The following is a 22,278-nucleotide window of genomic DNA, read 5'->3' on the forward strand; positions in this document are numbered from 1 at the left end:
AGGGGCACATGCATTTGTAGTGGGGAATGGGACGGGTGCGATAAGACCAGCACTAATGCACCGAACCCATAAGAACTCTGCGGTTAAGTGTCGTTTGGTGAGAGTAGTTCTAAGATGGATGACCTCTTGAAAAATTCGTGTGTTGCACTTGTTTCTTTGCATACGAGGCAACAAACGTTACGTGCGACAACCGTCGGTTCATTCGTAAATGTGAGTCGCAGTGTCAGGGCATTTTGGGTAATATTTTTTTTGCATTCATTTATAGTCCAGCACATTATAAGAGTCTCAATACGAGCATCTTACATTGTAGAACAATGAAAAACGAGGTGCGGCAGATAATCATTTCATCTGGGCATGAGTCAAGCCGCCTGCGGATTTCACTTGATATAAGAATTATAGGCAGAGGTGCGGGGTGCGTGCATAGTGAAAAAAATGACGGGAGGGTGGAGGGAAAGAGAAGGGGTATATGTATTTGCAGCGCGAAATGGAATGGGTGCAATCATACGAGCACTAATTCACCGGATTCCATAAGAATTCCATAGTTAAACATATTTGGGCAAAGAGTAGTACTAGGATGGGTGACCTCTTGGGAAGTTCTCGTGTTGCACCCTTCTTTTTGCAGACAGGGCATTAAACGTTACGCGAGACTGGAGCGACTGTCCGCCGGTTCATTTGCAAATGTGAGCCATGGTGCCAGGGCATTTTGCTTAATATTTCTCATGCATTCAATTAAAGCCCATCACGAACACGAGTACTATTACAAGTATCTTTCATAGTAGAACAATGAAAAAAGAGGTGCAGCGGGCGATCCGTTCAAATGGGCATGAGTCGACGCGCATGGGCATTTTGGTTGATATTAGAACTATAAGCAGAGGTGAGGTGTGCGCGCATAGCGAAACAAATGGCGAGAGGGGAGAGGGAAGGAGAAGGGATATATTTATTCGTGACGCAAACTAGAACGGTTTTGATCATACCAGCAATAATTCACCGGATCCCATCAGAACTCAATAGTTACACGTGCTTGGGCGAAAGTAGTACTAGGATGGGTGACCTCCTAGAAAGTCCTCATGTCGCACCCTTATTTTGGTAGATGGGGCGTTAAACGTTACGTAGGACCGCAGTGACGGTCCACTGGTTCATTCACAAATGTGAGTCACGGCACTGAGGGATTTTGCTTAATATTTTTCGTGCTTTCAATTAAAGCCCAACACGTGAGAAGAGTGTTATTACGAGTATCTCACATAGTAGAAAAATGAAAAATGAGGTACGGTGGGTGATTCGTTCATATGGGCAAGAGTTGAGGTATCGGGGCATTTCGCTTGATATCAGAACTAGAAGCAAAGATGAGGTGCGCGCACAACAAAACAAATGACGGGAGGGGAGAGGGAAGTAAAAGGGGAATATGTATTTGCAGCGCAAACTTGAATGTGTGTGATCATACTAGAACTATTTCTCCATATCCCATCAGAGCTCCGTAGTTAAACGTGCTTGGACGAGAGTAGTACTAAGATGGGTGACCTCCTGGGAAGTCCTCGTGTTGCACCATTCTTTTGACAGATGGGGCATTAAACATTACGCGGGACCGGAGGGACGGTCTGCCAGTTCATTCGCAAATGTAAGTCACGGCACCTGGGCATTTTGCTTAATATTTTATGCGCATTTAATTAAAACCCATCACGTGATAAGAGTGTCATTTTGAGTATCTTACATAATAGAACAACGAAAAACGAGGTGCATCGTGCATTTCACTTGATATTAGAACTAGAAGTAGAGGTGAGGTGCGCACACAGCGAAACAAATGATGGGAGGGGAGAGGGAAGGAGAAGGGTTATATGTCTTTGCGGCGTAAACTAGAACGGGTGCGATCATACCAGCTCTAGTTCACTGGATCCCATTACAACTTGGCAGTTAAGCGTGCTTTGGTGAGAGTAGTAGTAGGATGGGTGACCTCTTAGGAAGTCTTTGTGTTGCACCCTTCTTTTTGCATACAGGGCGTTAAACGTTACGCAAGACTGAAGCAACCTGTCCACCGGTCCATTCGCAAGCGAGAGTCATGGGGCCGGGGCATTTTGCTTAATATTTTTCGTGCATTCAATTAAAGCCTATAACGTGATAAGAGTATCATTGCAAGATCATACATAGTAAAATAACGAAAAATGAGGTGCAGCAGGCGATCTGTTCATATTGGCATGAGTCGAAGCGCTGGGATATTTTGCTTGATATTAGAACTAAAAGTGGAGGTTAAATTCACGCACAGCGAAATAAATGACGGGAGGGGAGAGGGAAGGAGAAGGGGTATATGTATTTACGGCAAAAATAAGAACGGGTGCAATCATACCAGTACTAGTTCACCATATCCCATCAGAACTCTGTAGTTAAGCGTGCTTGAGCGATAGTAGTAATAGGATCGGTGACCTCCTGGAAGTACTTGTGTTACACCCTTCTTTTTGCAGACAGGATGTTAAACGTTATGCACGAGTGGAGCGACTGTTCGCTGGTTCATTCGCAAACGTGAGTGACAGCATTGGGACATTTTGCTTAAAATTTTTTATGTATTCAATTAAAATCCATCATGTGATAAGAGTGTTATTACGGGTATCTTACATAATAGAACAACGAAAATAGAGGTGAGGTGGATGATCCGTTCGTATGGGCATTAGTCGCGGCGTCGGCGCATTTAGCTTTATATTAGAACTAGAAGCAAACGTGCAGTGTGCACGCATAGCGATACAAATGACAGGAGGGAGGAGGGAAGGAGAAGGGATATATATATATATTTAAAGCGCAAATTAGAATAGGTTTGATCATACCAGCACTAATTTACTGGATCCCATCAAAACTCTGTAGTTAAGCGTTCTTCGGCAGGAGTAGTACTAGGATGGGTGAACTCTTGGGAAGTCCTCATGTTGCACCCTTTTTTTTGTAGACAAGGTGTTAAACATTACATGGGACCGGAGTGACAGTCTACCGGTTTGTTCGTAAATGTGAGTCACGATGCCAGGCATTTTACTTAATATTATTCGTGCATTCAATTATAGCCCACCACGTGATAAGAGTGTTATTACGAGTATCTTACATACTAGAACAACGAAAATATAGGTGCAGCCGGCAATCTGTTCATCTGGGCGTGAGTCAAGGTGCTGGGGCATTTGTCTTGATATTAAAACTAGAAATAGAGGTGAGGTGTGAGTGTACAGTGATACAAATGATCGGAGGGGGGAGGAAAGCTGAAGTGGCACATGCATTTGTAGCGGGGAATGGGATGGGTGCGATTAGTCTAGTACTAATACATTGAATCCCATAAGAACTCTGCAGTTAAGTGCCCTTGGAATCCCATTGAATCCTCGTGTTGCACCTGTCTTTTTTCGGATGAAGTGCTAAACACTATGCGGGACCAGAGACTCGGTCCACCGATTCATTCGCCGGTGTGACTCTTGGCGCCATGACATTTTGTTTAATATTTTTCGTGCATTCATTTATTGTCCACCACGTAATATTACGAGCAGCTTACATAGTAGGATAATAAAAAATGAGGTGCGGCAGACGGTCCATTCATCTGGGCGCGAGTCAAGCTGCTAGAGCATTTCGCTTGATATTAGAATTAGAAGCAGAGGTGCAGGGTATGCGCATAGCAAAAAAGTAACAGGAGGGGAGAGAGAAAGAGAAGGGGTATATCTATTTGCAGCGTGAAATAGAACGAGTGCGATCATACCAGCACTAATTCAGCGGATCCCATCAGAACTTCGCAATTAAGCATTTTTTGGGCAAGAGTAGTACTAGGATAGGTGACCTCCTGGGAAATGCTCGTGTTGCACCCTTCTCTTTGTAGACGGGGCATTAAACGTTACGTGAGACCGGAGCGACGATCCGTCAATTCATTCGCAAACGTGAGTCACTGCATTGGGGAATTTTGTTTAATATTTTTTTTGCATTCAATTAAAGTATATCACGTGCTAAGAGTGTTATTACGAGTATCTTGCATAATAAAACAACGAAAATAGATGTGCAACGGGCAATCTGTTCATATGGGCATGGTCGAGCGCCAGGGCATTTCACTTGATATTAGAACTAGACGCAGAGGTGAGGTGTGCTCGCACAGCGAAACAAATGACGGGAGGGGGGAGTGAAGGAGAACGGGTACATGCACTTGTAGTGCAAAATGGGATGGGTGCGATAATACCAGCATTAATGCACCGAATCCCATAAGAACTCTGCAGTTAAGTGTCCTTGGGTGAAAGTAGTACTAAGATGATTGACCTTTTAGGAAGTCCTCATGTTGCACCTATTTTTGTGCAAACGAGGAAATAAAAGTTACGGTTCGATCAGAACCACAACCTATCAATTCTTCCACAAACGTGAGTCGCGTCGTCAGGGCATTTTACTTAACATTTTTTGTGCATTCATTTACAGTCCACCACATGATAAGAGTGTCATTACGAGCATTTTACATAGTAGAACAACGAAAAATAAGGTACAGCGGGCAGTCCGTTCATCTGGGCGTGAGTCAAGCCGCCGGGGCATTTTGCTTGATATTAGAATTAGAAATAGAGGCACAAAGTGTGCGCACAACAAAAAAAATGACGGGAGGGGGGAGGGAAGGAGAAGGGGTATATCTATTTGCAGCATGAAATGGAACGGGTGCGATCATACCAGCACTAATTTACCAGATCTCATCAGAACTCCGTAGTTAAGCATTTTTGGGCGAGAGTAGTACTAGAATGGCTGACCTCCTGAGAAATTTTTGTGTTGCACCCTTCTTTTTTCAAATGGGGCATTAAACATTAAGCAGAACCAGAATGACGGTCCACTAGTTCGCAAACGTGAGTCACGGCGTTAGGGCATTTTACTTAATTTTTTTCGTGCATTCAATTAAAGCAAATCACGTGATAAAACTTTTATTATGAGTATCTTACATAGTAGAACAGCAAAAACAAAGGTGCGGCTGGCGATCTATTCATATGGGTATGAGTCGAGGCGCCAGAGCATTTTGCTCGATATTAAAACTAAAAGCAGAGGTGAGGTGTGCGCGCACAGCGAAACAAATGTCAGGAAGGGGAGGGAAGGAGAAGGGGTATATGTATTTGCAGCACTAACTGGAACGGGTGCGATTATACCAGAACTAATTCACCGGGTCCCATCAAAACTCCACATTTAAGCGTTTTTGGGTAAGTGTAGCACTAGGATGGTTGACTCCTTAGAAGTCTTTGTGTTGCACCCTTCTTTTTTTAGATGAGGCATTAAACGTTACACGAGGCAAGAGTGACGGTCCACCAGTTCATTCACAAACGTGAGTCACGACGTCGGGACATTTTGCTTAATATTTTTCGTGCATTCAATTAAAGCCCATCACGTTATAAGAGTGTCATTACAAGCATCTTACATAGTAAGACAACGAAAAATGAGGTTTGGTGGGCAGTCCGTTCATCTGGGTGCGAGTCATGCCGCCGAGGCATTTCCCTTCATATTAGAATTAGAAGCAGAGGTACGGGGTGCGTGCATAGTGAAAAAAAAGACGGGAGGGGAGCGGGAAGGAGAAGGGGTATATGTAGTTATGTTGCGAACTAGAACTGATGCGATCATACCAGCACTAATTAACAGGATCCCATTAGAACTTTGCAGTTAAGCGTACTTGGGCGAGAGCCATACTAGGGTGGGTAACTTCTTGGGAAGTCATCGTTTTGCATCCTTCTTTTTAATGACGGGGCGTTAAATGTTACGCGAGACTAGAGCAACAGTTCGCCCGTTCATTCGCAAACATGAGTCACGGCGATGGGGCATTTTGCTCAAAATTTTTCATGTATATAATTAAATTTCAACACGTGATACGAGTGTTATTGCGAATATCTTACATAGTAGAATAACAAAAATAGAGGCGAGGCAGGCAATCCTTTCATATGGGCATGGGTTGAGGCGTCGGTGCATTTTTTTTTATATTAGAACTAGAAGTAGACGTGCGGTGTGCACGCACAATGAAATAAATGACGGGAGGGGGACAAGAAAGAGAAGGAATATATATATATTTGCAGTGCAAATTAAAATAGGTTTGATCATACTAGCATTAATTCATTGGATCCTATCAAAACTCCACAGTTAAGCATGCTTGACCAGGAGTAGTAATAGGATGGGTGACCTCCTGGGAAGTCCTCAAGTTGCACCATCCTTTTTGTAGATGGTGCATTAAATATTACACGGGATTAGAGTGACAGTTTGCCGATTTGTTCACAAACATGAGTCACGGCACCCGGGCATTTTGCTAAATATTATTTGTGCATTCAATTATAGCCCACCATGTGATAAGAGTTTTATTAGAAGTGTCTTACATAGTTGAACAATAAAAAGAGAGGTGCGGCGGGTGATCCATTCATCTGGGCGTTGTCGGGGCATTTTGATTGATATTAAAACTAGAAACAAATGTGAGGTGTGCGTGTACAGTGATACAAATGATCGAAGTGGGGGGGGGGAGGCGAAGGGGCAAATGCATTTGTAGTTGGGAATGGGATGGGCACGATTAGTCCAGCACTAATGGACTGAATCCTCGTCTTGCACCCATCTTTTTTCGGATGGAGCATTAAATACTACGCATGACCGGAGACGCGGTACACCGGTTCATTCCCCGATGTAAGTTCGGCGCCATGGTATTTTGCTTAATATTTTTTGTGCATTCATTTATAGTCCACCACGTGATAAGAGTGTCACTACGAGCAGGTTATATAGTAGAATAATAAAAAATAAGGTACGGCGGACGGTCTGTTCATCTTGGCATGAGTCAAGCCGCCGGGGTATTTCGCTTGATATTAGAAATAGAAGTAAAGGTGCAGGGTTCGCACACAGCGAAAAATATGACGGGAGGGGGGAGGAAAAGAACAGGGGTGTTTTTATTTGAAGCGGGAAATGGAATGAGTGTGATCATACCAGCACTAATTCACCGGATCCTATTAGAACTCCGCATTTAAGTGTTTTTGGGCGAGAGTAGAACTAGAATGGGTGACCTCCTAGGAAGTCCTTGTGTTGCACCCTTCTTTTTTCAGACGGGGCATCAAACATTACGAAGGACCAGAGCGACGGTTCGCCAGTTCATTCGCAAACGTGAGTCACGGCACTGGGGCATTTTGCTTAATATTTTTCGTGCATCCAATTAAAGCCCATCACGTGATAAGAGTGTTATTACGAGTATCTTACATAGTAAAACAATAAAAATAGAAGTGCGGCAGGTGATCCGTTCATATGGGCATGAGTCAAGGCGGTGCATTTCGCTTGATATTAGAACTAGAAACAGAGGTGAGGTGTGTGCGTAGAACGAAACAAATGACGGGAAGGTGGAGGGAAGGAGAAGGCGCACATGTATTTGTAGTGAGGAATGTGACGGGTGCGATCAGACTAGCACTAATGCAATGAATCCCATAAGAACTATGCAGTTAAGTGTCCTTTCGTGAGAGTAGTACTAAGATGGTTGACCTTTTGGAAAATTCTCGTGTTACACCTATTTTTTTGCACACGAGACAATAAACATTACGCACAACTAGAACTATGGTCCGCTGGTTTATTCACAAATGTGAGTCAAGGTGCCAGGGTATTTTATTTGATATTAGAACGAGAAGTAGAGGTGCAGAGTGCATGCACTAGGAAACAAATGAAGGGAGGGGAGAGGAAAGGAGAAGGAGTGTTTGTATTTGAAGCGTAGAATGAAAGGGGTGCGATCATATCAGTGCTTATGCACCAGATCCCATTAAAACTCCGTAGTTAAGTGTGCTTGGGCTAGAGTAGTATTAGGATGGGTAACCTCCTGGGAAGTCCTCCTGTTGAACCAATTTTTTTTCAGATGGGGCGTTCGACGTTATACGCAACTGGAACTACGGTCCGCTGGTTTATTCACAAATGTGAGTCAAGGCACTGGGGCATTTTACTTGATATTAGAACGAGAAGCAGAGGTGCAGTGTGCACGCGCAAGGAAATAAATGACGGGAGGGGGGAGGGAAAGAGAAGGAGTGTATGTATTTATAGCGCAGAATAAAACTGTTGTGATCATACCAGTACTAATGCACCGGATCCCATCAGAACTCCGCAGTTAAGTGTTTTTGAGCGAGAGTAGTACTAGGATGGGTGAGCTCCTGGGAAGTCCTCATGTTGCACCCATTTTTTTGCAGATGGGGCCTTCAACGTTATGTGCGACTGGAACTACAGTTCGCTGGTTTATTCGCAAATGTGAATCATGTCACTAGGGCATTTTACTTGATATTAGAACAAGAAGTTGAGGTGCAGTGTGCATGCATAAGGAAACAAATGACGAGAAAGGGGAGGAAAGGAGACGGAGTGTATGTATTTGCAGCGCAAAATGTAATGGTTGCGCTCATACCAGGACTAATGCACCGGATCCCATCAGAACTCCGCAGTTAAGTGTGCTTGGGCGAGAGTAGTACTAGGATGGGTGAACTCCTGGAAAGTTCTTGTGTTGCACCCATTTTTTTGCAGATAAGGCGTTCAACGTTACGTGCGACTGGAACTATGGTCCGCTGGTTTATTCCTAAATGTGAGTCAAGACACTGGGGAATTTTACTTGATATTAGAACGAGAAGTAGAGGTGCAGTTTGCACGCACAAGGAAATAAATGACGGGAGGGGGAGGGAAGGAGGAGTTTTTGTATTTGCAGCGTGGAATAAAATAAGTACGATCATACCAGCACTAATACACTGGAAACCATCAGAACTCTGCAGTTAAGTGTGCTTGGGCGAGAGTAGTACTAGGATTGGGTGACCTTCGGGGAAATCCTCGTGTTGCACCCATTTTTTTACAGAGTGGGCGTTCAACATTACGCGTGACTGGATCTATGGTCCGCTAGTTTATTCGTAAATGTGAGTCAAGGCGTTGGGGGAATTTTACTTGATATTAGAACGAGAAGCAGAGGTGCAGTGTGCACGCACAAGAAAATAAATAACAGGAGGGGGAGGGAAAGAGGAGTGTATGTATTTACAGCGCGTAATGAAATGGGTGCGATCATACAAACACTAATGCACCGGATCCTATCAAAACTCTGCAATTAAGTGTTCTTGGGAAAGAGTAGTACTAGGATCGATGACCACCTTGGAAGACCTCGTGTTGCACGCATTTTTTTGCAGATGAAGCATTCGACATTACGCGCGACTAGAACTATGGTCCGCTGGTTTATTCTCAAATGTGAGTCAAGGCACTGGGCAATTTTACTTGATATTAGAACGAGAAGCAGAGGTGTAGTGTGCACGCACAAGGAAACAAAGGACGGGAGGGGGAGGAAAGGAGGAGTGTATGTATTTGCAGTGCGTAATGAAATGGGTCGGATCATACCAGCACTAATGCACCGAATCCCATCAAAATTTTATAGTTAAGCGTGCTTGGTCGATAGTAGTACTAGGATGGGTGACCTCTTGGGAAGTACTCTTGTTGCACCTATTTTTTTTTTTCAGACGGGGTGTTCGACGTTATGTGCGACTAGAACTATGGTCTGCTGGTTTATTCGCAAATGTGAGTCAAGGCACTGGGGCATTTTACTTTATAATAGAACGAGAAGCAGAGGTGTAGTGTGCACGCGCAAGGAAACAAATGACGGGAGGGGGGTGGGAAGGAGAATGAGTGTATGTATTTGTAGTGTAAAAGGAAAGAGTTGCGATCATACCAGCACTAATATACTAGATCCCATCAGAACTCCGCAGTTAAGTGTTCTTGGGCGAGAGTAATACTAGGATGGGTGAGCTCCTGGGAAGTCCTCTTGTTGCACCCATTTTTTTACAGATGGGCATTCGATGTTACGCGTTACTAGAACTATGGTCCACTGGTTTATTCGCAAATGTGAGTCAAGGTGCTGGGGCATTTTACTTGATATTAGAACGAGAAGCAGAGGTGTAGTGTGCACGCACAAGGAAACAAATGATCGGGGGGGGGAGGGAAGGAGAAGGAGTGTACGTATTTGTAGCGCGAAAAGAAATGGGTGCGATTATACCATCACTAATTCTCCGTATCCCATCAGAACCCTGTAGTTAAGTGTGTTTGGGCGAGAGTAATACTAGGATGGGTGACCTCTTGGGAAGTTCCCGTGTTGCACCCATCTTTTTTGCAGACGGGGCATTAAATATTATGCGTAACCTGAGACACAGTCTGCCAATTCATTTGTCCTCATGAGTCGCAGTGCTAGAGCATTTTTCTTAATATTTTTCGTGCATCCACGTGATAAGAGTGTTATTACAAGCATCTTAAATAATAGAACAACCAAAACAGTGGTGCGGCGGGCGGTCCGTTCATCTGAGTGTGAGTCGAGGCAACAGGGCATTTTGCCTAATATTACAACGAGAAGTAGAGGATCGATGTCCATGCAGAGCGAAACAAATGATGGGAGGGGGGAGGGAAAGAGAAGGGGTATATGTATTTGGAGTGCGGAATGGGACTGGTGGGTTCATACTAGCACTAATGCATCGTATCCCATCATAACTTTACAGTTAAACGTGTTTGGGCGAGAGTAGTACTAGGATAAGTGACCTCCTGGGAAGTGTTCGTGTTGTAGCCACCTTTTTAAAAACAGGGCATTAAATGTTACGCGCGATTGGAGCCATAGTCCGCTGGTTCATTTGTTGGTGTGAGTCACCGCGTCGGGGATTTTGCTTACTTTGTTTTGTGCACTCATTTATACTCCACCATGTGATAAGAGAGTCATTACGAGCATCTTATATAGTAGAACAACGAAAAGAAAAGGTGTGGCAGGTGGTCCTTTAATCTGGGCATGAGTCGAGACACATGGGCATTTTGCTTGATATTAGAACTAGAAACAGAGATGCAGTGTGCGCACATCGAACTTTGTAGTTAAGCGTGCTTGGGCGAGAGTAGTACAAGGAAGGGTGACCTCCTAGGAAGTCCTCTTGTTGCAGTCGTCTTTTTGTAGAGGGGGCGTTAAGAGTATCATTGCAAGTACTTTAAATAGTAGAACAACGAAAAATGAGTTACGGCGGGTGATCCGTTCATATGGGCATATGTCGAGGCACTGGGGCATTTCTCTTAATATTAGAACTAGAAGCAGAGATGAGGTGCGTGAATAGCAAAACAAATAATGGGAGGGGAGAGGAAAGGAGAAGGGGCACTTGTATTTGTGGCGCAAACTAGAATGGGTGCGATCATACAAGTACTAGTTCACCACATAATAAGAGTTTCATTGTGAGCATCTTAAATAATAGAACAACAAAAAACGAGGTACGGTGGGTGATCCGTTCATATGAGCATGAGTCAGAACTCCATGGCATTTCGCTTGATATTAGAACTGGAACTAGAGATGAGGTGCGCGCACAACGAAACAAATGATGGGAGGGGAGAGTGAAGGAGAAGGGGTATATGTATTTGCAGCGCAAACTTGAATGGGTGCGATCATATCAACACTAGTTCACCAGATCCCATCAGAACTTCACAGTTAAGCATGCTTGGGCGAGAGTAGTACTAGGATGGGTGATCTCCTGGGAAGTTCTCGTGTTGTACCCTTCTTTTTGCAGACGGGGCGTTAAACATTCAACAGGACCAGAGCGATGGTCCACCGGTTCATTTGCAAATGTGAGTCATGGCACCCAGGCATTTTGCTTAATATTTTCCTAGCATTTAATTAAATCCCATCACGTGCTAAGAGTGTCATTGCGAGCATCTTAAATAGTAGAACAACAAAAAACGAGATACAGCTGGCTATCCGTTCATATGGGCATGAGTCGAGGTGCTTGAGCATTTCACTTGATATTAGAATTAGAAGAAGAGGTGAGGTACGGGCACAACATAATAAATGATGGGAGGGGAGAGTGAAGGAGAAGGAGTATATGTATTTGCGGCGTAAACCAGAACGGTTGTGATCATACCAGCATTAGTTCACCGGATCCCATCAGAACTCCGTAGTTAAAGGTGTTTGGGCGAGAATAGTACTAGGACTGGTGACCTCCTGGGAAGTCCTCGTGTTGTACCATTCTTTTTGTAGACAGGGCATTAAACGTTACACGGGACCAGAGCGACAGTCTGTCGGTTCATTTGCAAACGCGAGTCACGGCACCAGGGCATTTTGCTTAATATTTTTTTAGCATTCAATTAAAGCCCATCACGTGATAAGAGTATCATTGTGAGCATCTTAAAAAGTAGAACAATGAAAAATGAGGTGCGGTGGGGGATCCGTTCATATGGGCATGAGTCGAGGCCTCAGGGCATTTTGGTTGATATTAGAATTAAAAGGAGAGGTGAGGTGCACGCACAGCGAAACAAATGATGGTAGGGGAGAGGGAAGGAGAATGGGCATATGTATTTGCGGCGCAAATGAGAAAGGGTGCGATCATACCAACAATAATTCACCAGATCCCATCAGAACTCCGCAGTTAAGTGTGCTTGGGTGAGAGTAGATCTAGGATGGGTGATCTCCTAGGAAGTTCTTGTGTTGCACCCTTCTTTTTGCAGACGGGGCGTTAAACATTGTGCGGGATAGGAATGACATTCTGCCTCTTCATTCGCAAATGTGAGTCAGAGCACTAGGGCATTTTGCTTCAGCATTCAATTAAAGTCCATCACGTGATAAGAGTGTCATTGCGAGCATCTTAAATAGTAAAAGAATGAAAAACGAGGTGCGGCGGGTGATCTGTTCATATGAGCATGAGATGAGGTGCCGGGGCATTTCGCTTGATATTAGAACTAGAAGCAGAGGTGAGGTGTGCGCATAGTGAAACAAATGACGGGAGGGGAGAGGGAAGGAGAAGGGACATATGTATTTATGACACAAATAAGAAATGTTGTGATCATACCAGCAATAATTCACCGGATCCATTCAGAACTCTACAATTATGCGTGCTTGGGCGAGAGTAGTACTAGGATGGTTGACCTTCTGGAAAGTCCTCATGTTGCACCATTCTTTTTGTGAACGGGGCGTTAAACATTACACGGGACCGGAGCAACGATCCGCTAGTTCATTTGTAAACGTGAGTCAAGGCGCTGGGGCATTTTGCTTAATATTTTTTGCGCATTCAATTAAAGTCCATCACATTATGAAAGTGTCATTGCGAGCATCTTACATAGTAAAAAATTAAAAACGAGGTGTGGGGTGCGGGCACAACAAAAACAATGACGTGAAGGGGGAGGGAGGAAAAGGGGTAGATCTACTCGCAGCGCGAAATAGAATAGGTGCGACATACCAGCACTGATTTGCCGGATCCCATTAGAACTCTACAGTTAAGCATTTTTGGGTGAGAGTAGTACTAGGATGGGTGACCTCTTGGGAAGTTCTCATGTTGCACCCTTCTTTTTGCAGACGGGGCATTAAACGTTACACAGGACCAGAGCGACGGTCTGCTGGTTCTTTCGCAAACATGAGTCACGAAACCAGAGCATTTTGCTTAATATTTTTTTAGCGTCAAATTAAAGCCCATCACATTATAAGAGTGTTATTACAAGTATCTTACATAGTAGAACAATGAAAACAAAGGTGTGGCAGGCGATCCATTCATATGGGCATGAGTCGAGGTACCGGGGCATTTCGCTTGATATTAGAACTAGAAGCAGAGGTGAGGTATACGCGCACAGCAAAACAAATGATGGGAGGGTGGAGGGAAAGAGAAGGGATATATGTATTTGCAGCGCATAATGGAACTTGTGCGATCACACCAGCACTAATTCACCGAATCCCATCAGAACTCCGTAGTTAAGCGTTTTTTGGCCAGCGTAGTATTAGGATGGGTGACCTCCTGGGAAGTCCTCGTGTTGTACCCTTTTTTTTACAGACGGGGCGTTAAACGTTATACGGGACCAAAGTGACAGTCCACCAGTTCATTCGTAAATGTGAGTCACGGCGCCGGGGCATTTTGCATAATATTTTTCGTGCATTCAATTAAAGTCCATCACGTGATAAGAGTGTTATTACGAGCATCTTACATAATAGAACAACCAAAACAGAGTTGCAGCGGGCAATCCGTTTATATGGGCATGAGTCGAGGCATCGGGGCATTTCGCTTGATATTAGAACTAGAAGCAGAGGTGAGGTGTGCGCGTACAGCAAAACAAATGATGGGAGGAGGGAGGGAAGGAGAAGGGGCACATGCATTTGTAGTGTAGAATGGGACGGGTGCTATCAGACCAGCACTATTGCTCTGAATCCCGTAAGAACTCTACAGTTAAGTGTCCTTTGGTGAGAGTATTTCTAAGATGGTTGACCTCTTAGAAAGTCCTCGTGTTGCACCTATTTCTTTGCACACGAGGTAATAAATGTTACGCGCGAAAGGAACCACGGTCTGTCAGTTCATTCGTAAACGTGAGTCGCAGCATTAAGGCATTTTGCTTATTATTTTTCGTGCATTCATTTATAGTCCACTACATTGTAAGAGTCTCATTACAAGCATCTTACATAGTACAACAATGGAAAATGAGTTGCAGTGGGCGATCATGTTATCTAGGTGTGAGTTGAGCTTCCAGGGTATTTTGCTTGAAATTAAAATTAGAAGAAGAGGTGCGGGGTGCGCACACAACAAAAAAAATGACGGAAGGGGGGAGGGAAGGAGAAGGGGCACATGTATTTACAGCGCGAAATGGAATGGGTGCGATCATACCAACATTAATTCACCGGATCCCATAAGAACTCCGCAGTTAAGTGATTTTGGGTGACAGTAGTACTAGGATGGGTAACCTCTTGGGAAGTCCTCATGTTGTACCCTTCTTTTTGCAGACAGGGTGTTAAACGTTATGCGAGATCATAGCGACGCTCCATCGGTTCATTCGCAAACGTGAGTCACGGCGTCGGGGCATTTTGCTTAATATTTTTTTCAGCAGGCGATCCATTCATATGGGCATGAGTCGAGGCGTTGGGGCATTTCACTTGATATTAGAACTAGAAGAAGAGGTGAGGTATACGTACACAGTGAAATAAATGACAGGAGGGAGGGGGGGGGGGAGGAGAAGGGGTATATGTATTTGCAGCGCGAAATGGAACTGATGCAATCATATAAGCACTAATTCACCAATCTCATCAAAACTCTGCAGTTAAGTATTTTTGGGTGAGAGTAGTACTAGGATGGGTGACCTCTTTGGAAGTCCTCGTGTTGCACCCTTCTTTTTTGCAGATGGGGCATTAAACACTACGCAGGACCGAAGCGATTGTCTGCCGGTTCATTCACAAACGTGAGTCACAGCGTTGGGGCATTTTACTTAATATTTTTCGTGCATTTAATTAAATTCCATCACGTGATAGGAGTGTTATTATGAGTATCTTACATAGTAGAACAACAAAAACAGAGGTGCAGTGGGGGGACCCGTTCATATGGGCATGAGTCGAGGTGCTGGGGCATTTTGCTTGATATTAGAAGTAGAAGCAGAGGTGAGGTGTGTGCGTACAGTGAAACAAATGACGGAAGGTGGGAGGGAAGGAAAAGGAGCATATGCATTCGTAGCGGGAAATGTGATGGGTGTGATCAGACCAGCACTAGTGCACCGAATACCATAAGAACTCTGCAGTTAAGTGTCCTTTAGTAAGAGTAGTACTAAGATAGTTGACATGTTGGAAAGTCCTCTTGTTGCACTTATTTTTTTACACACGAGGTAATAAACGTTACACCCGACTGAAACCTCGGTCCATTGGTTCATTCGCAAACATGAGTCGCAGCGTTAAGGTATTTTGCTTAATATTTTTCGTGCATTCATTTATAGTCCATCACGTTATAAGAGTCTCATTACGAGCATTTTACATTGTAGAACAACAAAAAACAAGGTGTGGGGGGCGGTCATTCATTTGGGTGGGAGTCGAATCACCGGGGCATTTCGCTTAATATTAGAATTAGAAACAGAGGTGCAGGTTCGCGAACAGCAAAAAAAATGATGGGAGGGAGGAGAGAAACAGAAGGGGTATATGTATTTACAGTGCGAAATGGAACAAATGTGATCATACTAGCACTAATTCACCGGATCCTATTAGAACTCTATAGTTAAACATTTTTGGGCGAGAGTAGTACTGGGATGGGTGACCTCTTTGGAAGTTCTTGTGCTACACCCTTTTTTTTGCATACGGGACATTAAACGATACGTGGGACTAGAGCGACAATCCGCTGGTTAATTCATAAATGTGAGTCATGGTGCCAAGTCATTTTGCTTAATATTTTTTATGCATTTAATTAAAGTCCTTCACATGATAAGAGTGTTATTACAAGTATCTTATATAGTAGAAAAACGAAAACAGAGGTACGGTAGGCGATCTGTTCATACGGGCATAAGTCGAGACAACAGGGTATTTTGCTTGATATTAGAACTAGAAGCAGAGGTGAGGTGTGTGCGCACAGCGAAACAAATGACAGTAGGGGGGAGGGAAGAAGAAGGGGTATATGTATTTGCAGCGTGAATTGGAACGGGTGCGATTATACCAACACTAATTAACTAGATCCCATCAGAACTCCGTAGTTAAGCATGCTTGGGCGAGAGGTCTGCCAGTTCATTCGCAAATGTGAGTCACGATGCCGTGGTATTTTGCTTAATATTTTTTACGTACTCAACTACAGCCCATCACCTGATAAGAGTGTCCTTACGAGCATCTTAAATAGTAGAACAACAAAAAATAAGGTGCAGCATGATCCGTTCATGTGGGCGTGAGTTGAGACGTCAGGGTATTTCGCTTGATATTAGAATTTGATGCATAGGTGAGGTGCGTCCGCAGTGAAACAAATGATGGGAGGGGAGAGGGAAGGAGAAAGGGCATATGTATTTGCCGCGCAAACTAGAATGGTTGCGATCATATCAGCACTAGTTCACTGGATCCCATCAGAACTCCAGTTAAGCATGCTCGGGGGAGAGTAGTACTAGGATTGATGACCTACTAGGAAATCCTCGTGTTGCACCATTCTTTTTGCAGAGGGGGCATTAAATATTATGCAGAATCGGAGTGACGGTCTGCTGGTTCATTTGAAAACGTGAGTCACGACGCCGACGCATTTTGCTTAATATTTTTTGCGCTTTTAATTAAAGCCTATCACGTAATAAGAGTGTAATTACGAGTATCTTAGATAGTAGAACAACGAAAAATGAGGTGCGGTGGGCGATCCATTCATATGAGTATGAGTCGAGGCACAGAGGCATTCGCTCCGGTCCTGAAAAATGTTTAACACCCCGTTTGCAAAAAGAATGGTGCAAGACGAGAACTTTTAAGGAGGGCACCTATCTTAGTACTACTCTCGCCCAAGCACGCTTAACTGCGGAGTTCTGATGGGATCCGGTGAACTACTGCTGGTATGATCTCAACCGATCTAATCTACGCAGCAAAGACATATACCCCATCTCCTTCATTCTCCCCTCTCGTCATTTGTTTCGTTGTACGCATACCTCACCTCTTATTATAGTTCTAATATCGAACGAAATGCCCCGACACCTTGACTCATGCCTATATGAACGGATTGCCAGCCGCACCTTGTTTTTCGTTGTTCTATTATGTAAGGTGCTCTAAATGACACTCTTATCACATGATGGGCTTTAATTAAATGTGAAAAAAATATTAAGCAAAATGTCCCATCGCAGTGACTCACGTTTGCAAATGAATTGGTGGACCGTCGCTCTGGTCCCGCATAATCTTTAACGCTCCATCTGCAAAAACAAGGGTGCAACATGAGGACTTCCAAGGAACCAGCCATCCTAGTTCTACTCTTGCCCAAACATGCTTAACTGCGAAGTTCTGATGAGATTCGGTGAATTAGTGCTGGTATGATCGTATCAATTCTGGTTTGCGCCACAAATACATATACCCCTTCTCCTTCCCTCTCCCCTCACATATGCTTCTGGTTCTAATATTAAGCGAAATGCCCCAGTGCCTCGACACATGTCCATATGAACGGAACGCCCGCTGCACCTTGTTTTTCATTTTTTTTACTATGTAAGATGCTCGTAATGACATGCTCATCACGTGATGGACTTTAATTGAATGCATAAAAAATATTAAGCAAAATGTCCCGGTGCCTTGGCTCACATTTGTGAATGAACCGGTGGACCGTCGCTTTGGTCCCGTGTAATGTTTAATGCCCCGTTCGCAAAAAGAAGGGTGCAACATGAGGACTTCCTAGGAGGTCAACCATCCTAGTACTACTCTCGCCCAAGCACGAATAACTATGGAGTTCTGAATGGATTCGGTGATTTATTATTGGTATGATCGCAAACTTTCTTATTTACGCCGTAAATACATATGCCCCCTTCTCCTTCCCTCTCCCCTCCCGTCATTTGTTTTGTTGTGCGCATACCTCACCTCTACTTCTAGTTCTAATATCAAGAGAAATGCCCCAGCGCACCGTCTCATGCCCATATGAACGGATCGCCAGCTGCACCTCATTTTTCATTGTTCTACTATTTAAGATGCTCGCAATGACACTCTTATCACGTTATGGGCTTTAATTGAATGTTGAAAAAATATTAAGCAAAATGTCCCAGTGCCATGACTCACATTTGCGAATGAACAGGCGGACCGTCGCTCCTGTCCTGCGTAACGTTTAACGTCCCGTCTGCAAAAAGAAGGGTGCAACATGAGAACTTCCCAAGAGGTCACCCATCATAGACTACTCTCGCCCAAACACCTTTAACTGCGGAGTTATGATGGGATCTGATGAACTAGTGCTAGTATGATCGCAATCGTTCTGGTTTGCGTCGTAAATACATATACCCCTTCTCCTTCACTCTCCCATCCCGTCATTTATTACGTTGTGCCCACAACTTACCTCTTCTTCTAGTTCTAATATCAAGCGAAATACTCTGGTACCTCGACTCATGCCCATATGAATGGATCGCTAGCCGCATCTCGTTTTTCATTGTTCTACTATTTAAGATGCTCGCAATGACACTCTTATCACATGATGGGTTTTAATTGAATGCTGGAAAAATATTAAGCAAAATGCCCCGGTGCCATGACTCACATTTGCAAATGAACTGGCAGACCATCACTTCGGTCCCGTTGAATGTTTAACGCCCCGTTTGCAATAAGAAGGGTGCAACACGAGAATTTCTTAAGAGATCACCCAACCTAGTACTACTCTTGCCTAAGCATGCTTAACTGCAGAGTTCTAATGGGATCCAGTGAACTAGTGCTGGTATGATCGCACCAGTTCAAGTTTGTGCCACAAATACATATACTCCTTCTTCTTCACTCTCCCCTCCCATCATTTGTTTCGTTGTGTGCGCACCTAACCTCTGCTTCTAGTTCTAATATCAAACGAAATGTCCCAGAGTTTTGACTTATGTCCATATGAACGGATTGCCCACCGCACCTCGTTTTTTGTTGTTCTACTATTTAAGATGCTCGCAATGACACTCTTATTACGTAGGGGCTTTAATTGAATGCACAAAAAAATAAACAAAATGCCCCGACACCGTGACTCACGTTTGTGAATGAACCAGCAGATCATCACTTCGGTCCCGTGTAATATTTAACACCTCGTCTGCAAAAAAAAATGGTGCAACACGAGGACTTCTCAAGAGGTCACCCATTATAGTACTAAACTCGCCCAAGCATGCTTAACTGTGGAGTTCTGATGGGATCCGGTGAACTAATGCTTGTATGATCACACCCATTCTAGTTTGTGTCACAGATACATATACCCCTTCTCTTTCCCTCTCCCATCCCATTATTTGTTTCGCTGTGCGCGCACCTCATCTCTGCTTTTAGTTCTAATATCAAGTGAAATGCCCTAGTGCCTCGACATATGCCCATATGAATGGATCGCCCGCCATAACTCATTTTTTATTGTTCTACTATTTAAAATACTCACAATGATACTCTTATCACGTGATGGGATTTAATTGAATGCGCAAAAAATATTAAGCAAAATGCCCCGGCACTGTGACTCATGTTTGTGAATGAACCGGCAGACCATCGCTATGGTCTCGCGTAACATTTAACACCTTGTCTGCAAAAAGCATGGTGCAACACGAAAACTTCCTAGGAGGTCACCCATCCTAGACTGCTCTCGCTCAAGCACGCTTAACTCTGGAGTTCTAATAGGATCTGGTGAACTAGTGCTAATATGATCAGATCTGTTCTAGTATGCGCGACAAATACCTATACCCCTTCTCCTTCACTCTCCCCTCCCGTCATTTGTTTCTTTGTGCACGCACCTCACCTCTGCTTCTAGTTATAATATCAAGCGAAATGCCCCGACGCCTTGACTCATGCCCATATGAACGGATTGCCCGCCGTACCTCATTTTTCATTATTCTACTATTTAAGCTGCTTGCAATGACACTCTCATCACGTGATTGACTTTAGCTGAATGCGTAAAAAAAATTAAGCAAAATGCACCGGTGCAGTGACTCACATTTGCAAATGAACCGGTGAACCATCGCTCTGGTCGCCTATAACGTTTAATGCCCCATCTGCAAAGAGAATGGTGGAACACGAGAACTTCCCAGGAGGTCATCAATCCTAGTACTAGTCTCGTCAAGCACGCTTAACTGCGGAGTTTTGATTAGATTCAGTGAACTAATACTGGTATGATTGCACCTTTTCTAGTTTGCACCGCAAATAGATATACCCCTTCCCCTTCACTCTCCCCTCCCGTCATTTGTTTCTCTATGTGCACAAGTCACATCTGCTTCTAGTTCTAATATCACATGAAATACCCCGGCGCCTTGACTCATGCCCATATAAATGGATTGCCCGTCGCACTTTGTTTTTCATTATTCTACTATTTAAGATGCTGGCAATGACACTCTAATCACGTGATGGGCTTTAATTGAATGTGTAAAAAATATTAAGCAAAATTTCCCAGCGCCGTTACTCACGTTTATGATTGAACAGGTGGACCGTCGCTCCGGTTCTGCATAACATTTAATGCCCCGTCTGAAAAATGAAGGGTGCAACACGAAGACTTCCTAGGAGGTCACCCATCCTAGTACTACACTCACCCAAGCACCCTTAACTGCGGAGTTCTGAAGGGATCCAGTGAACTAGTGTTGGTATGATACCACTTGTTTTAGTTTGTGCCACAAATACATATACCCTTTCTCCTTCACTCTCCCCTATTGTCATTTGTTTCTCTGAGCGCGCACCTCACCTTTGCTTCTAATTCTAATATTAAGAGAAATACCCCCGTGTCCCGACTCATGCCCATATGAGTGGATCGCCCACCACACCTCGTTTTTCATTGTTCTACTATTTAAGATGCTCGCAATGACACTTTGATCACGTGATGGGCTTTAATTGAATGTGCAAAAAATATTATGCAAAATACCCCGGTGGTGTGACTCACGTTTGCGATTGAACCGGTGGACCGTCGCTCCAGTCTAGCATAACGTTTAACGCCCCGTCATCAAAATGAAGGGTGCAACATGATGACTTCCTAAGAGGTCACCCATCCTAGTACTACACTCGTCCAAGCACGCTTAATTATGGAGTTCTGATGGGATCTGATGAACTAATGTTTGTATGATCCCATCTGTTCTGGTTTACGACGTAAATACATATACCCCTTCTCCTTCACTCTCCCCTCCCATCATTTTTTTCTCTGAGTGCGCACCTCACCTCTGCTTCTAATTCTAATATCAACCGAAATGCCCCAGCGCCTCGACTCATGCAATATGAACAGATCGCCAGCTGCGCCTCATTTTTCGTTATTCTACTATTTAAAATTCTTGCAGTGACACTCTCATCACGTGATGGACTTTAATTGAATGCGCGAAAAATATTAAACAAAATGCCCCGATGCTGTGACTCACGTTTTTGAATGAACTGGCAGACCGTCGCTCTGGTCCCACATAATGTTTACCACTCCGTCTGCAAAAATAAGGTTGCAAGACGAGAACTTTTCATAAGGTCACCCATCTTAGTACTACTCTTGCCCAAGCACACTTAGCTGCAGAGTTCTCATAGGATCTGGTGAAGCAGTGATGGTATGATTGCACCCTTTTCTGTTTACACTGCAAATAAATATTCACCTTCTCCTTCCCATTCCCTTCCCGTCATTTGTTTCACTGTGCATGCACCTCACATCTGCTTCTAGTTTTAATATCAAGCGAAATGCCTCGGCGCCTTAACTCATGCCCATATGAACGGATCGCCTGCCGCACCTCGTTTTTTGTTGTTCTTTTGTTTAAGATGCTCGCAATGACACTCTTATCACGAGATGGACTTTAATTGAATGCACAAAAAATATTAAGCAAAATGCCTCAGCGCCGTGACTCACGTTTGCGAATGAACTGGCAGACCGTCGCTCCAGTCCCGCGTAAACACGAACACTTCTTAAGAGGTCAACCATCCTAGTACTATTCTTGTCCAAGCACGCTTGACTGCAGAGTTCTGATGGG

The 22,278-nt window shown here is 44.0% G+C and overlaps 14 pseudogenes; 11 read left to right on the plus strand and 3 right to left on the minus strand.

Moving 5' to 3' along the window:
• The first annotated feature begins 1,427 nt into the window (after positions 1-1,427).
• On the plus strand, positions 1,428-1,546 carry LOC148267694 (5S ribosomal RNA; annotated as a pseudogene).
• Positions 1,547-4,636: 3,090 nt separating this feature from the next.
• Positions 4,637-4,755, plus strand: LOC148267695 (5S ribosomal RNA; annotated as a pseudogene).
• Positions 4,756-8,014: 3,259 nt separating this feature from the next.
• Positions 8,015-8,133, plus strand: LOC148267696 (5S ribosomal RNA; annotated as a pseudogene).
• Positions 8,134-8,339: 206 nt separating this feature from the next.
• On the plus strand, positions 8,340-8,458 carry LOC148267697 (5S ribosomal RNA; annotated as a pseudogene).
• Positions 8,459-9,632: 1,174 nt separating this feature from the next.
• Positions 9,633-9,751, plus strand: LOC148267698 (5S ribosomal RNA; annotated as a pseudogene).
• A 205-nt stretch (positions 9,752-9,956) lies between these two features.
• Positions 9,957-10,075, plus strand: LOC148267699 (5S ribosomal RNA; annotated as a pseudogene).
• A 1,296-nt stretch (positions 10,076-11,371) lies between these two features.
• Positions 11,372-11,490, plus strand: LOC148267700 (5S ribosomal RNA; annotated as a pseudogene).
• Positions 11,491-11,838: 348 nt separating this feature from the next.
• Positions 11,839-11,957, plus strand: LOC148267701 (5S ribosomal RNA; annotated as a pseudogene).
• A 348-nt stretch (positions 11,958-12,305) lies between these two features.
• LOC148267702 (5S ribosomal RNA) lies at positions 12,306-12,424 on the plus strand (annotated as a pseudogene).
• Positions 12,425-13,150: 726 nt separating this feature from the next.
• LOC148267703 (5S ribosomal RNA) lies at positions 13,151-13,268 on the plus strand (annotated as a pseudogene).
• Positions 13,269-14,556: 1,288 nt separating this feature from the next.
• On the plus strand, positions 14,557-14,675 carry LOC148267704 (5S ribosomal RNA; annotated as a pseudogene).
• A 4,287-nt stretch (positions 14,676-18,962) lies between these two features.
• On the minus strand, positions 18,963-19,081 carry LOC148267705 (5S ribosomal RNA; annotated as a pseudogene).
• A 346-nt stretch (positions 19,082-19,427) lies between these two features.
• On the minus strand, positions 19,428-19,546 carry LOC148267706 (5S ribosomal RNA; annotated as a pseudogene).
• Positions 19,547-21,759: 2,213 nt separating this feature from the next.
• On the minus strand, positions 21,760-21,878 carry LOC148267707 (5S ribosomal RNA; annotated as a pseudogene).
• Positions 21,879-22,278: the final 400 nt, after the last annotated feature.

Source organism: Carica papaya, chromosome 3 (assembly GCF_054855325.1).
Source record: "Carica papaya isolate Zhongbai chromosome 3, ASM5485532v1, whole genome shotgun sequence".
In the NCBI taxonomy this organism is placed as follows: domain Eukaryota; kingdom Viridiplantae; phylum Streptophyta; class Magnoliopsida; order Brassicales; family Caricaceae; genus Carica; species Carica papaya.